General features: G+C 39.3%; 1 protein-coding gene across 17 annotated transcripts in view; it reads left to right on the plus strand.

The window, feature by feature from the left end:
* The window catches only part of BBS9 (Bardet-Biedl syndrome 9), a 348,483-nt gene that overhangs the window by 234,717 nt on the left and 97,678 nt on the right, over window positions 1–16,088 (plus strand). The gene's annotated exons all lie outside the window — the stretch shown is intronic.

A 16,088-nucleotide genomic window follows, 5' to 3' on the forward strand; every position in this document is an offset into this window, starting at 1 on the left:
GGAATGTAAAACTCAGCCGAAGGAACGGTGAATGGAACACATCTGTAAAGCTGATTTTCTGAATTAGAGAAAAAAAGTGAAAGATCAAACAAGTTTCTTTTACCTTTTAAAAACATAACTTTCAGAACATTGTGCCAGTGTGCCTATTAATCATTTGACCCATAAGTTTCTTCTTTGAGAGTATCTAACATCAGTATATGTAATTAGACTCGTGCTTAAAGTTTTAGTCCAGTTTAGGAATTTGTAGAATTAGCTTACCGTTTTGGAGAGGTGTTTTGATGAACTATTCTGTACTCATTTCTCTTTGTGAAAAATCCTTCTCTGCTTTTTGGCTAAAAGAGGTAACAAGAAGCTAAGGATTGTAGCTAATTGTCTAGAACACAGAAATCCAGTTCTGAAGGAAGCCAAAAGAATCACACTGGGTTTGGCACAAGGTGTAAAGAAAGTGGTGTCTGTTAATGATACGTTCCTGTCCATAAACAGGTGTTTGCCCAAGGGGAGTATGCCTGCACTTCCTCGCGGGTCTTATGGAAGAGCGTTCCACTGGCATCGGTGAACATCGCTGTTTCACACCCCAGATATGGTACGGCAGTTCTTTTAGCTGCTCTGGGTTCAGCGGAAGAGATGGGATTCCAGAAACTCCCTCCTTATTTGTTGTTTCTGAGTTTAATCGGAAGGTGGTTGTCCCTGTCCTTAATCGAACTGCTCCTCAGCCCAGTGTCATTGAGTGACAGCTTTTGTGCATTGTGCCAAGCACTAGGGCTTTCTCTTTTCTGCTACAGGCTTTTTAGCAGCAGTGGGAATGGAGTTAGGGGATCGCTGGGGAGGGGGGACACGACACTAAAACCGTCATTAAAAAGGCCTCACTGCTGGTTGCTAAGGGGGAAGGGAGAGGGGGAACGTTCAGGAACCGGCTCCTTGCCCCTGAGCTCCTTCTTCCCGTCGCCGCGTTGGCTCCTTGGACCAGCCAGCATCTCGCAGCCTTGTTCTGTCAGTTCGTTTGCTTGGCCATCAAGTTTTATTTAGTTTGTCATTTTGGAAGTTGCTTTAGAGCATGGTTCTCAATGTGGGGAGAGGATTTTTGAGCTCCCCCCCCCACCCCCGCCCCAACATTTGGCACCGTCTGGGAACATTTTTGATTGTCACAGCTAGGGAGGGGGAAGACAATGCTGTTGGTGTCTGGTGGGTAAAGGCCAGTGATGAGGCTAAATGTCCTGACGCACACTCGACAGCACTCCTCAAGCATCGCACCCAACTCGTCAGTAGTCCTGACGTTGGGAAACTGCTCCAGGTGAAGAAATTGAAAGGCTTTTGAAAGAATTGGCCTATTTCTGTAAATTCATAGCTGGTTTGCGCAACCAGATATTCAGAGTATCTCGCTCCATGCAGCCAAGGCACTGGGCTGTCTCTGTTTTGGTTTGTTTTGAGCGCTTCCTTAGTTTCTGCCACTACAAGATGCTCGGGGCTCATCTTGTGTATTTCCTGCCCCGGTCCTGGAACCAGCTGTTTCTCCGAGGAGCCCAGTTCTCTTTATTGGGGAGCAGAATTGTAAACCAAGGTCTGGGTGCTGGGTGCGCTCATTGGCACTGAGTTTTTTAAACTCCATAATCTAAACTTAGTTTGTTTATTAGGTCAGTTTTCAAACCTTGGGCTTTACCACATATACGCGAGTGGACCTTAAAAATACTTTTTTGTTCGAGCTTATGCATTAAAATTATCCAAGTAATAGTGACATTTGAAATGACATTTTTATAAATAAATGAAGTTTCCAATGATGTGATTCGTAAAATATATTTCCTTGCTTAATACAGAATACATACTGCTGGCATTTGAGACTTCTTTGCCTGAAGTCAGCTTTTGTCACCGAACAGTTACCGTATACGGTTTCATTTGCTTTTGTTCCGTAGCCTCCTTTCCTTCCGTAGCTGGCAGGTGCTCAGCCCTGCGTGGTCTGCATACAGATAATTCGTTCTGAACGTATGAGCGTCTGCACAGCGGTGAGCCTTTCTGTAAGAGTTCTGTTGTGATTAAGTAAAATTTATATGGTAGTCTTTAGTCTTTCATTAGTCAATGTTGATTTCTCTGTAAAAATTTAAGTTTTTAAATGATCATAAGACGATTTATAACATTTCCTGGCTTTCTTATTTAAAAAAACTGTCTTCTAGACCCGCGATTGATCTACATAACTTGACAGAATTTTCTCTTTCAGTGACATCACTGACTTTTAAAATATTTCTTGTACAAGTGAAAATAATTTTGGTTTTTAAACAAAACGGTGAAATGATATTTTTCCTTTTACTTAAATGGTTATTTATATGTATTGAGAGAACTCTTTGAGATTTACTTAGACACAGGTTTTACAATTTATCACACTTTAAGTATACATATAAAGAAAAATATAAACAAAATAAATATCCTTGAAACTTTTTAGATATCCTTGAACCTTTTTCACATTTAAACTTAGAGCTGTTTGCGATCACTTTTAAACTTAGAGCTGTCAGTGTGTGTATTTTTCCAAATAATACTGTTCTCTGTGTCCTCAGAAGTTTTGGTGTTGTAGCATTGTTGAAAAATAATTTATTGAGAAGAAATTCACTGAAAATAAATCATTTTAGAATGAAAAATTCATTGGCATTTAGTATATTCACCTCTGTCTAGTTCCAAAAAATTTCTATCACTCCAAAGAAAAACTTCTTACCTATTGAGCTATATCTCCGTTGCCACTTCTCCCTAGTCCCTGGCAACCACCTGTCTGAGTTCTGTCTCTATGAATTTATCTATTCTGGATATGTCATATAAGTGAAATCATATCATATGTGACATTTTGTGTCTGACTTCTTTCATTTAGCATGATGTTTTGGAAGTTAATCCACATCGTAACATATATCAGTACTTCATTTCTTTTTATGGCTGAGTAATATTTCATTGTATGGTTTATGAATTTTTTTACCCATTTATTTGTCAATGGACATTTGGATCATTTCCAGCTTTTGTGGCTATTGTGACCAGTGCTGCTGTGAACATGTGTGTATATTTACTTTTTTGAACACCTGTTTTCAGTTCTTTTGGGTAATCACCTAGGAGTTGGATCATATGGTAATTTTATGTTTAACTTTTTGAGGAACCATCAAACAGTTTTCCATAGCAGTGCAATGATTTTTAAAAATTATGCCTAACTATGTCTGTCATCTGAATCTAAATACTGAATTTGGAAGCATAGCTCTTCAGTGCTTTTTCTTATTAAAAATAAATTATTCTTTAACATGTCCACTGGACAAAGCTACCTAAAAAAAAAAAAAAAACTTTGGATGATTCCCATGTTTCTCTCAGGGGAGTTTGTAAGACTCTCAGAAAAAGATTCAAGGCTTTTAATTTCTAGTTGTCTTCTCTAAGACAATTAGCTACTTCTCCCCTGAGTTCTGTATAAGCCAGTTGAAATGTTCAGACATAGAATCTGTTTTCCATGAGACTTGATTAAAAAAAAAAAAGAAAAACAAACAAAAATTATACTAGTGTTCACTAACTTTTTATATGTGTAAGAAAATAAATATTTTGTTTACTCTGAACAGGAAAGAAAACAGATCAGTATTTTAAGATGTACCCATGAAATAGAATGCTATTTTCTTTTTCTTTTTTGCCATGTTGCTAGAGTTTTAAAGATTTGCCTTAAAAGATACTTTTGCATAGAGCTCTCGTCACTTCATATAGTATACCAAGTGGATTTATTATTGGCAATTAATAGTTTGTTTTGTTTTCTAAGAACTTCATTTATTTGAGCTTTTTATTTCCAAAGACACAGAAAGGGAGTCACGGATCCTATGTTGGCTTTCTTCTATCCTTAAATGAATCAATACAGTACTGGTTAATTACCGATGCTTGATAAATACTTGTTGAACTGAATCGATGGTAAATTCTCCAGACCGGAGACTTCATGTGTGCAGGAAACACATCTGTCTGGTTCATGGGAACATTGCCAGCACTGAACACTGGCTTTTCCACATAACCAATATTAATCGAACGAATGAACAAATGAAATGTGTCACATGGATATTTTCTAAGTGCTGGGGAAGGGCAGTTTTCTGAAGCTCATTCTCCTATCAAAGGTCGTTTTGATTTTATTTCTCTGTATTACATCTTCATGATCTTCAAAGAGGAAGATACATAGATTTTCTTTGGGGTAGGTACATTAGGTTAATTGTTAAATAATAAAAGTCAATTTAAATTTAAAACCTTAACTCTAGTTCGATTTCAAAAGAACATTTTATTGCGATAATACTTGGCTATTTGTTTGCCTCTCCTATTTTGAAATGCTTCCATTCTATTAAATATATAAAATATTCTAAATTTGTATCCATAAGCCTAGCTGTCTTTTACAGCCCAGATGTGTTTCGCATTTACATTTGAGGTCAATCAAAGATTTTGTTGCAATCATTTCCTTAATTAAGGAAATATGTAAAGTTTTTTGGCAAGAAATACAATGTCATTATAGGAAGTGAGGTCATATAGTTCCCCTTGGGATTTGGCATTGAAAGATGGCACGTAGTAAAGTTAATTCTAAATTGCTACCATTATTAGATATCAGAAACATTTTCCTGTGGATGGCTACGCTCATCCGAAAACACTATGGGCTGACAGTAAAAACTATTTTAGTATATTGACTTAGAAAATTGCAGTAGTTCAATTTGAAACTACGAAGGTTTGAAGTCTTCTTCACATTATTTCTGTCAATGACAAGAAAGTGATGATGAACTCTACTTGGCTTAAATTAAACTTTAAAAGAAAAATCTGTGCTTAGGCACCTACTCGTGGAAAAACACTTCCAGGTTCTGAGTGGGTTCTTTAAGACCTGCTGCACACAAACGAAGATATTACTGGAACAGGTCAGAATGAGGGCGCCCAGGAGAGGTGAAAGGACATGTGTGGTCGAGCTCTTCCTGCACAGTGGGCTTGCTCTTCTGGATTTGGTTCCAGAAACACCCATGAAGCCCATGCACTGTCGACTTTAAAACAAATTTTTAATTTACTTCTTATTAGGAAACATTCGAAGAAAGTCTGAGGGAGTATATCAACTGCAAAGTTGTTTTGCATGTTAAACCTTTTCGGAATTTAGAACCGCAGGGACAAGCCAGGAGAAAATGGGCGATAGAGGGTATGTGCTTGTGTGTGATGAGCAAAATAGGAGGCCTGGGGAGTCTGGAGGGTCTGCATAAGGAGCGATGGATGTTTATAGTTCGTTGAGATGTTTCAGGATTTCTTAAAGGGAGTGGTCGTGTCCAGGCTGCCCTTGTATTTAGTTGTCACTGGCTGGAAGATTGAGGCTATGTTGTTCAACCGAACAGCTGATTAATTAATTGACAAGAGCAAACCAAACCGGTTGCTTGGAGTCATGTAGACCAAAACACAGATGTCCAAAGGTTTAGATTTTCCCTTTGCAAACAGTTGTGCTGGCATTGTATATCCAAAAGCGAAGTAGCAAATGGAGTTTCTACATTAACTTTCTGATGTGAGGGTGCCTGTATCTTGCTCTGTAGATCCGATTTCAGTGAAGAACCTTGTGAAAGAAAAAAAATATAGTTGTATTGTTTGGAGCAGTGGACGAAATGAGATCCAAAGTATTTCCTTGTTAACAGTGATCCCTTCCGGTACTAAAAATGCTGAGATTCTAGACTTTGAGTTTATCTAGTATCTCTGGGAGCCATGATATGCTCTTACCTTTAGTCTTTTATTTTCGTTTGAAATAAAGTTAACCAGATTCCTCTACATTGGGACAAGCTTCAGCTAGTGAAATGGGGCTGTTGTAACCAGATGTAAGCGAGTTAAAATAATGGCTTTCAAATATTTCAGGCTTTTAATCTATTTTGTTAACTAAAACAGAAGAGCTTAATTTATAGAATTGGGCCCATCAAATATTGTACGACTATAAAGATGATTAATTTACTTATGGAGAGATTTAACTCAAAATTGAAAAATTTTTTTCCATATAGAGCTTGTCCTTTCTGAAATTAATGAGTTGACATTTATATTTTATGAGGGTATATGAAAACTTTTATTTTTGAACTATGCAACATTTTTCTAGATGTAATAATTGCTTGTTGTTTCCTGAGGCTGACAAAACTTATGGTATAATATCCTTAAGTATTTTTAGTTGTGTTAATTTTTAAATATGCTTCAAGCTTTTAAACAATTCTTGTTTCGCTAAATTAAAATTATACTCCATCTGTAATATATCTGAATTGGTATAATGTCTCATGAGACTCGTTCTATAAATTTGGCTATCTGCTTTGGCTAATAGAATTTCTTAAAAGCCTAAAATACTTGAAAAACATGACTTTAGCTTAGCTTAAATAGATACAAGCATCATTATCAGAAAAAGGAAGTTAAGATAAAACAAAAATTGAGCCTCACGAAAATGAGGGAGCTATTTTTTAGACGACCTGGGGTAATCTAAAGTGGTGGAGGTGTACATCAGAAGATTTGAAATTTATCTCGTGCTTTTTCACTTACTCCCTGACTCAATTTTCTCTTCTATAAAATAGGAATGATAATATATTTCCTTCTTAGTAGGTGAGATGAGAATAATAAATATGTAATGGATATGAAACCAAAGAAACCTCTTTATAGTTATGTAAAGACTTTTTTGGGGGGGTGGGAAAGGAATAGTTTTCTTGAACTTCAGTTTTCCCCTAGAACTTTTAAAGTGTTTCAATTGAAAATATGATATCTGTTTGATAACTTTTCCACACTGGAATGCAAGAGGATATGTTAATATTTTTTAGATGATTCTGATATATTATAAATATGGGCAAATGATTTTATTCTTAGTTTTCATAGCATGTATTTAATTGATATTTAATATTATGGAGCACATTTACCCATTCTTGTTTAATTTTATTTAATTCTTATAATGAGCTGTTATCATCACATAGCTTTATCATCACATTTTCCAGATGAAGAAACTGAGTCTTAGAAACTTACTCTTTCTGACTCTTTCTCTACCAACCCCATGTGCCGCTGATGGTATGCGTAAGTTGATCGGACTTTATAGTTTACTTGTTAATTATGCTGTTCCTTTAGCCTTGGCAAAAGCCACTTCTTCCGTAATGTCCAGAGCTCCTGTGTGTTTCTGTTATTTGGTGGCAGCTTCGTGTCGAGACGGGAATCTGTATCATTGCCTGTAATTTTGCTTCAATGATAATACTTTGGGTACCAGAAAGGCTAAGTCTTTATGGAAAAAGTAAGTATGAATGGTTCTGCTTTCTCCAGCCTTTTCCCATTAATGCTTCCATGAGGCATATTCATTTTATGATCCTTACGAAAACCATTCCTGTGTGGTTCTCCCAGGGGCAGGGGCACTGTGAGCAGTTTCCTTGCGAAGCAGGCCAGCAGGGGGCGGCATGGATGCCATTGGTGCTGAAAGTACTCTGTCAGTGAAGTGGAGGGTGGCTCCTCCTTTGGCTGACTTATCTGCCAAAGAGACAAAATGAACACTCCGTAAATACTAGTTAATATCAGGACGCTTTCATTCCATCTCCAATGACCTGTTCTGATTTATTCACCTCTTTCTGGGACCCGTCCGTGTTTGAATCCTGGCCCTCACTCACTAGCTTTGTGTTCTTGGGTAACTTACTCTCTGTGTGTCGGTTTTCTCGTGCAGAAAGTGGAGTAATAAGAACCTCACCTTTTAAGGTTGTCGTGAGGTTTAATTGAGTCGATATATATATATATATATATATATATATATCACTTAGAATAGTGCACAGTATATACTAAATGCATAGTAAATGTTAGCTGCCATTATTATTATTATTTTTATTAATATTATTATATTCCTGCTTTATTGCTCACAGTTACCTGGAGTAGCGCCTTTAGAGAATACCCTTACTAGCAATGAAAATAGTGATTTCATTTCCTACTATATTTGATGAACTATAAGGTAAATTAAGATGATGTAAATAAAGGCAGAGCATTTAATTAGGAGTAATCTTAGTGTTGAAAGACACTAATTGATTACTAAGTAGAAGAGTAAGAATCACGATATCACATTTGAGAATCTGAAGAATTAAGAAGATACTAAAAATGAAAGATAAATGGCAGTTAGGGAGAAAGTAATTTCATAATCAGGGAGCTGGACAATGCCAGAGAGAAACCCAGTAAGGTACAAACTTGGGCTCCAGAGAATGTGTCATGGACATGGCCTGTCAGGGTGTTCTGCTTCAGTGGGAAGCTTGGGGTGAGGAATGCTGGCTGAGGTCAGGGGTGAGTCCTGGTACAATTCCCAGGCTACAAACCCCTGCCCTTCCGGCCCCCCCCCCCACCCCTTGGTGTGATCGCTGAACTTCTCATTATGAAAACCGTGAATGATACCAAGGGCTGGTGACCTGTAATAGACTGTGGGTTACCTTTGTGTGGGGGCATGGGAGTGTTTGGGGGTGGGGGGGGACTTGAATCTGACAAGGCGGTTGGCCAGGGAGCATTCCATGCAGTGTCTCTAGGTCATCTGCTTGCTCGGTCACTTATATCAGCAGAGCGCCTCCTTTCATTCCAGTTTGTTTACTAGACCCAGCAGGATATGCTGTCTTCTGTGTTTATATTGTCTTCCAGCTCTATTTAAAAATCATTAGAGATCCCAGACCCTGTCTTAAATTTCCTTTGTATATTCTTTGGGTCGGACAAGATCACTAACTTCAATTCATCTCTGCTGTCCTATTCCTGGTTTACACGAATAAGTCTACCGGTTCATCTGTATATTTCTTGTACTTTGCTGCAAGCATGTGGCCCTTTCTTTCTCAAATGCCCTCCTGTATCAGTGACCCAGTCGTGCCGTGGAAGAAACAATTCCTCCTTTCCCCTTTCTCTCTTTCACTTTTAAGCACAACTCTCTTGTCTGTCTTCATATTTGTTAAAATAGTGATCATTTATAATATTGGCTGTAACATTTTACTGGTTTCTTGGTGACTTATTACAGTCAACATGGATGACAGAATCCATTAACAGCCTTTTGCCATCTGATTTACATCAATTACATCAGTATTATACCTGTAGGAATTTAATGTAACCTTTAGCCATTCTGAGATTTCTGATTTCTGCTGACACAGAGCGATAGCTGTGACTTTATGATACTTGCTCTTTCTTCTATTCCGAACTACTGGTAGGATTCTTTAAATTTTTGATTCCATTGAAAAGGATGTCCTAGACTAGGATGCAACATGTTTAATCCCAAATGCCATCTTCCTACCTAAGTCTCTTTATCTCCTAAATTAAGGCCAAGCTGCTGAGAAACTGCTCTATTTAACAAAATTTTAGCAGTGATGGGTAATTCAATCAATAGAATAAAATCCAGGAGGCGCTGAATTTAATCTGTTCAAGATATTAAGCTGGACTTCATTTAAAAAAAAACTGTTTGCATACACACAAACAACAGAACACACATCACACATACCATTATATCATCTTTAGGTGATAGGACTGAAACCGAAAGCCAGAAACAGCAGTGGCTAAATAGGTAATTCTTGTGCTGAAAGGTAGTAACTGATCCGGATTTTCTGAGGAGCAGAAACTCGAACGGATCTGAGTAGTCAGGATACCTGAGTGAGACGGGTGGAGAACACAGCAGCTTCTGAGAAAGGGCAGAGGAAGCAAGTGATGAGAGAAAAGCAAACCAGTCTCGAGGCTGAAATCCAGAGACGTAGTCACCACACCGAGCTGGCCAGACCCCTCGCCGGAGAACACGTGGTCGCCTTCAGAAAGATTTTGTCTCTTACTTCGCTGATAATTGATCAGACCTCTGACATAACGCTCTGTGGTCTGAACGTTCAAGTGGTTATTCACTTTCAGGGAAAAAATGTAGTTACAGGGAAATACATGTGTCCTTTCCCTCTGACGGCATAGAAAGAAGTGGAGGGAGAAGATGAAAGAGGTCGGGGAGCGGGTGGAGTAGCTGAGGACAGCAGGACCCAACAGACTCTCGGCGTTAATGGGGGGACTATGCACATAATAGTTCTCAGGGCTTTTTGAAAACTGGGCTAATAGATTCATTGCATTACGAAAGCCGACCCCATTAAACCGTGATAAATGCTGGAATTCTTCATTTCTGATCTGTATTCAGACCACTCTTTTGGGGATTGTATTAATAACCACTTACCACAGGGGAATAGACTGACTGCGCATTGGTAAGTAGTGTCACACTGGTCATTACCCTTCCAGTGGTTCATGGCTGGAACCTGAGGCAGGATGGAGGGACCGGTGAATGCATCGTTTTCCAAAATCTCTTATTACGGGTCTCTCTTCCCAGCTTGGGGAGGAAGAAACGGTATGAGTTATAGTTTGCAACATCCACGATGAGGGCGTTCTGTCTATATTGCATTCCATCTGGTACAGACCAGTGGAGTGGTCAGTAGACTCAGTGTGTGCAGACATCACTGCACGTTTTTGGGTAATAAGATCTTGGACTTTATTTTTAAGTCTGCTTTACCAATCGACATCAATTTTATTTGGCTAAACATCTTTGATATGAACTGTATCACAAAGTCCTATCTCTCTACAGACAGAAGGGATATTGTTAGCAAATTAAATGGAGGAATAATAGAGAAATTGATAAGGGGGGAAGATGTTTTCTCAACTAAGAGGCGGAATGAAATGATTGACAAAATTGGGACAATGTCTGGAGAGTTAAATAAACTACAAAAATGCGAGTCTATGTGAAGCCCTTTTTACTTTTGCAAAACTAAGCAAAGCCAAAGAGTAACTATTTTTGGACCAGGCACCTTACCCCACAATTTCCCCAGCTGTTAAGAAAGAATGAAGAAAAGGAAAGCTGCTTGGCTCTCCGTGGTTTCAGAGAGCGTGTAGCCCTGGTCTGTAACTCAGAGCACCCCAAGGTTTATTCGTCGCTTCCACTTTTCCTCAGTGTGTCCTTGAACAAGCCAACTGGCTGCGTTGTCTTGATTTCTTACAATAATATCTTCTTTTTCTCAAGAGTCGTGAGCATATTTAAGGAGCCTTAATTTTACTGCCATAACGAGCAGATGTTGGTGTGTTAGACGGGATTAGTTCTGAGGAAACCTTGGTTGAACTTGGAACTAGAGCCTAAGCTCCTCGAGGGCGGAGGCCATGTCTTGTTCGTCCGTGGAGCTGAGGACCTCGCAGCACAGTGCCTTGGGCCGTGGCCGGTCCTCAGGAAATACTCATTTCACTAAATGGACCTGTGGTGTCTTTGGTCTCTCATAACAAAATAGGATTTCAGGGCTGCCCCTCTCCCCCCACCATAATCGCACATTTATTTTAGTATTAGCTCCCTAGATTTTTGTAAACAGTGAATACTAGCATCCTTTTTCTCAGATAAATGATTCGATACAGGTCATTCAACTAATTGTTTCTATAGTGGAAAATTACAACCTAGGTTTTTTCTTTTTTTAAATCATGTCCAGACCTTCTAAAAGATAGTCTTTTTCTATTGATATTCAGGCTCTCTCCCTAATCTCATGTAAATTCCATTTTTTCCCCTTTTGCTTTTATGCTGCTCCTATCGATTGCTCTTCTGTAGGTAATCTTCAGTTTTCCATGAAGAGAGCCAGCTTTTCTCCTCGACTGCTGTGTGTGGTGTGAATGCTCAATGATGAATTCCCTCTTTTCAAAGTGGTACTTCTAATTTAGCGTAACAGGCCTTGGAACATATGAAGCCAAGGGAGGCAGAAAATAGCAGTGAGTGTGTCCTCACCTCGGGCAGTAATAAGATACTACCTCTGAAGAATTTGAAATCTGCTCTAGAAGAGAAATCACGCACAAGCCCATAAGGCAGCACGTGAAAAATCCGAGAGAATTCTCGGACCAGCTGCCTTCCTATGGATATCTGGGCAGCTAAGTGGACATATAGAAGGAAATCGATCAGGGAGAGGGCCCTGGGGTCAGGTGATGGTGAGTCTTGAGTAGGTTTTTTAAAAAGAGGAGACCAACAGGAGTCAGCTGAGAAGTAGATGGTGCCAGTTCTTAGAAGATTTTATGATATCATCGTGCCACATACTGGTATAGGTTGTCATCCTTGTTTTATTCATTAACCAGTTTTTAACGTGATATCTTCACATGTGGAATCATCTGAGATTTTTTAGCTGGTATCACTAGAAAGTATGTTTTTTCTTTAGCATTAATTCAGGCAACTTTTTGTCATTCCAGTGGCTAATTATCTAACTGTCGACTTATCCAAGTTGTTTCTTCCGTTTCAACCTCTTTTTACTTGATTGTTAAATGGACAGTCCTAGTGGGACAAGAGAAGAAAAATGGAAATGATCGTTTTTCATTTATTCTAAAATTGTTACTTACTTGCTTGTACAGAAGTTGGTGGAGAAGTTGTTTTAAAAGAGTTGGCCGGAATGAGATGTTAGAACTGATTTCGGATTTATCAGCAATATTTCTTTTTTTTTTTTTAAGTATAAAAGAAAATGGCAAGTTGGCTGTGCAGTACATGAGACAGTTGTTAGATCGTGTACTTGGGAGGGTAGAGTTTTTGACTTACCCTTGTAACTATCCCTTGTTACACATCTAGCCATAAGAGGTTCTTATTATTTGCTGTGGAATAACTGTCTAAATAGAGCTAGAAGGGAGCTTACAGATGCGGAAACCAACGTCTAGGAAATTTAAGGGTATTCTCATTAGTAACAGAAGCAGGACCGTTCCCAGGTCTCCTTACCTTCCGCCCACCGTGCTTTCCACCACACCACACTGCCAGAGGCGATGGCAGTGCTAGCTGTGTAGAGCCCAACAGCGAAGCCGGAGACTGTGCCCAGGGACAGGAAATCGGAGACAGCTGGGGTAAGGGGTTCTTGCCAAATTTGCAAATGGTTGTCAGCAAACCAGAGCTACAGAACTGTTTTAGAAAATTTCCATTAAAGTGGAATTTTCAAAACCATGAACTGCCACCAGGTCAGTGAAGTTGATTTTATGGGCAGCCAGGGTTTTGCACAGCTGGTCGAGCAGACTGGTAATGGTGGCTGAGGCTGAGGACTTCTGTCATGCTGGATTGCCTCTGACCACAAGTGCCTAAAATATCTATTCTGAAGGATTTTTCTCCTAACCATTTCTTAGGACAAAAGCTCATTTTCTCCCTAAGGCCTTTGACTCACAGAGCAGCTCCTAGTGAGACATTTACCCATCTCATCTCTCTGTAGGCTCTGACTGAGAATTAGTGAAATAAACAAGAGAAGTTGTAGAAGTGATTGCTCAATGATAAATAATGACCTGTACAGAGAAATGATATTTTTATTCCTTCAGAGGCAATAGGCATATCTAAAACACTGTAAAGATGTCCAGGTGAGTTTATTAAGTTTCGAGAGAAAAGAAATAGATGAGGAGCAGATGAGAATCTTGGATGAAGGCCTAGACCTTGATCATGGAGGGTTTTATTTATTTTTTGATACTTAGAGTGGATAATAGCAAAGCAAAATTCATAAGGAGGATCATTTCCCAGAAAAAAATGTAGCACTGATTTCTTATGCAATACTTCAGAAAATATCTCTCAGAGAAGATTCTGGATCTAATTCTGGTACACAGGCCAAATGTAATAAGTACGCTTGAAGCCGGGTGACCTCTCAGATGTAATAAGATGAGGGCCTGATGTGAAATAGCATGGGGTTGGCTGGTGTTTATGGACAGACCTTCCCTGGCAGGTCTGGTCTTAGTTAACTGTTTGAGAGGCTCTTTAGCAGAGAGGTATTGCAGGATATATTGACAAGCTGAGTTTACAGTTGAAGTTAATGGCATAGTTAATCGTGTGAGCTGTTTGGGCCAAATAGCCTCTTCTGAGGTCCCGCGGTCCTAACACACAGTAGCATTCTTAACGTCCTCTTAACCACTCTTACTTTTCTCCTCTGCTGAACATAATAAACTTTATTGTTTGTGGATCTCACCACATGGTAAACATCGTCAACAGGGTCAGTGACCATAACCACATAGCACATTTCTTTTCTACTTGGTCACACATGTGATGAAATTGTTCATTTCAGATTTCTCCTTCACGGTGACTTGCTTGGGTATTGGCCTGGTTCCTGGTTCCACAGGGTTTTGGACTCTATCAAACCCCAGGCTCTCTCTCATTGGCTATGTGGACCCCAGATGGCCCTGCTGAGCTCCAGCTCTGGATGGACCCTTCTTTACATTTGGGAAGACGTTGTCATTCATGAAATTGGGACCATCCTTGTCAGTCTTGATAGGTGATGCCTTCCCTACAGGGTGTACATTGAGACGTTAATGAGGATACATCTCCAAGTACAATGACCTTTTAGGAAGAATACTGTTTTAAAATGAAAAATGTTATCTGCCAACTAATGTGTTTAAATAATTATATTTAAATTAATTTGTGATGCCAGCCTATAGTCTTCTGTATACACCATTTAAAATACTAGTTTTACAAATAGTAGCTTCTAAAGTCTTTGTATTTGTGTGCTAAGTGATCATTTCCAAACATTTTTCTCACTCATGACTTTGGTTCTGATTAAATTATCTGTTTCCTCCTCTGTGTTTCTGTAACATTCTGCAAACTTCTGCAGTATGATTTCTTGCCTTATAATTCTGTTTTTATCATTTTTAAATATGTGTTATTTATTCTTTTCCCCACCAGATAGAAAGCTACTGGAAGGAAGGGATCACGTCTTATTTGTTTTGTGTCTTTAGAACCTAAAACCCAGTGTCGGGTGCATTATATGTTACGTAAACGTGTGCAGGCTACACTACATTCTGTGCAGAATGAGGTTCTTTACACTGAAGATTTGAAACATTTATTTCGATTTGTTTCATCACAAATTCGAATTGGTTAAAATCTACCTTGTGGTCTCGTTAGTTGCTGCTGATTTCTTGGAGAGAATGATTGCATGTGGAATGCGCTTGGGCTGTGTGCTCCCTGTGGTAAACCTGTGATTATATTTCTGCAAATGTGGCCTGTTAGTTTAAATTGCTCTGGTTGCAGTGGAAAAGGAAATAGTTGCTCTTCACTATTGTTGGGGGAAAATTTTAATTTGTTTTAAACCAGAATTGTTTTACTTTAGAATTTGTATGGATTATGGATCCAAACATACATACACTAAAACATAGACTTAAGATAATTAAAAACTGCTGTGGTTATTTGTGTTCGGCACCGCCTCCCCTCCCACCCCCCACACTTTTTGGCTTTTTATCCAGTCTTTTTGCCTCTCAATTTAATTTTTTTCCTTCTTATTAATGTAATACAGCCCCACCGTGGAAAAAATTTTTAACGTATAAAGTCAGGTTCTTTCCATCTCTCACTTCCCCTGTATTTGGATGGTTGTTCTTGCCCTCAGCCCAGCTGTTGTCTTGGCAGCAAGATGGCCGCTGCACTTGTAGCTGTCAGGTCCAGACAGTATGCCACCAGAGGGAAAAATGAGGACGTCCCCTTCTGTCCCTCTGCTTTCCTAATGTTCCACCTTCATGTCCACCAACATTCCTCCCATCCTGTCGATCCTAATGATCTTTCACTTTCCTGAGAAGTCCATTCCTAACCCAGTAACTGGCACGAATAGTAAAATTGCCATGGCTGGCTTCAGAGGTTGGCAGGCTTTCTTGCGAAGGGTTAGATAGTAAATATTTTAGTCTTGGCAGTTTATCTGGTCTCTGTCACAACTATTCAACTCTGCCATTGTAGCCATAATAGACAAAAAGTGGCTGTGTCTCAATACAATTTAATTTACAGAAACAAGTGGCAGTCCATGGGCCACACGTAGATGGCCCGCTCCTGGAGTCTTGGACTACTGACTTTCAAACAACTGCATGTGTCAGAATCAACTGGGAGCTTATTAAAATATGGGGTTGTGCACCCAGAGTTTCTGATTTAGCAGAGCTAGAGAATTTGCATTTCTAACATGTTCTACCTGATACTGGGTTCATGAATGTCACTTTCAGAACCAGTGGCTTAGCCTGATCTTTCTGGTTGCTCTTTATTGTGTGTGAGTGTGTGGTGGGGCTGTCACATGCATTGTGGGATGTTTAACAGGATCCCTGGCCTTTACTCACTAGATGCCAGCAACCTCTGTGCCTCTCCTCTGGTCTGATGACCAGAAACATTGTCAAATGTTCCTCAGTGGGGC

This window comes from Pteropus medius, unplaced genomic scaffold (genome assembly GCF_902729225.1).
Source record: "Pteropus medius unplaced genomic scaffold, Ma_sr-lr_union100, whole genome shotgun sequence".
In the NCBI taxonomy this organism is placed as follows: Eukaryota; Metazoa; Chordata; class Mammalia; order Chiroptera; family Pteropodidae; genus Pteropus; species Pteropus medius.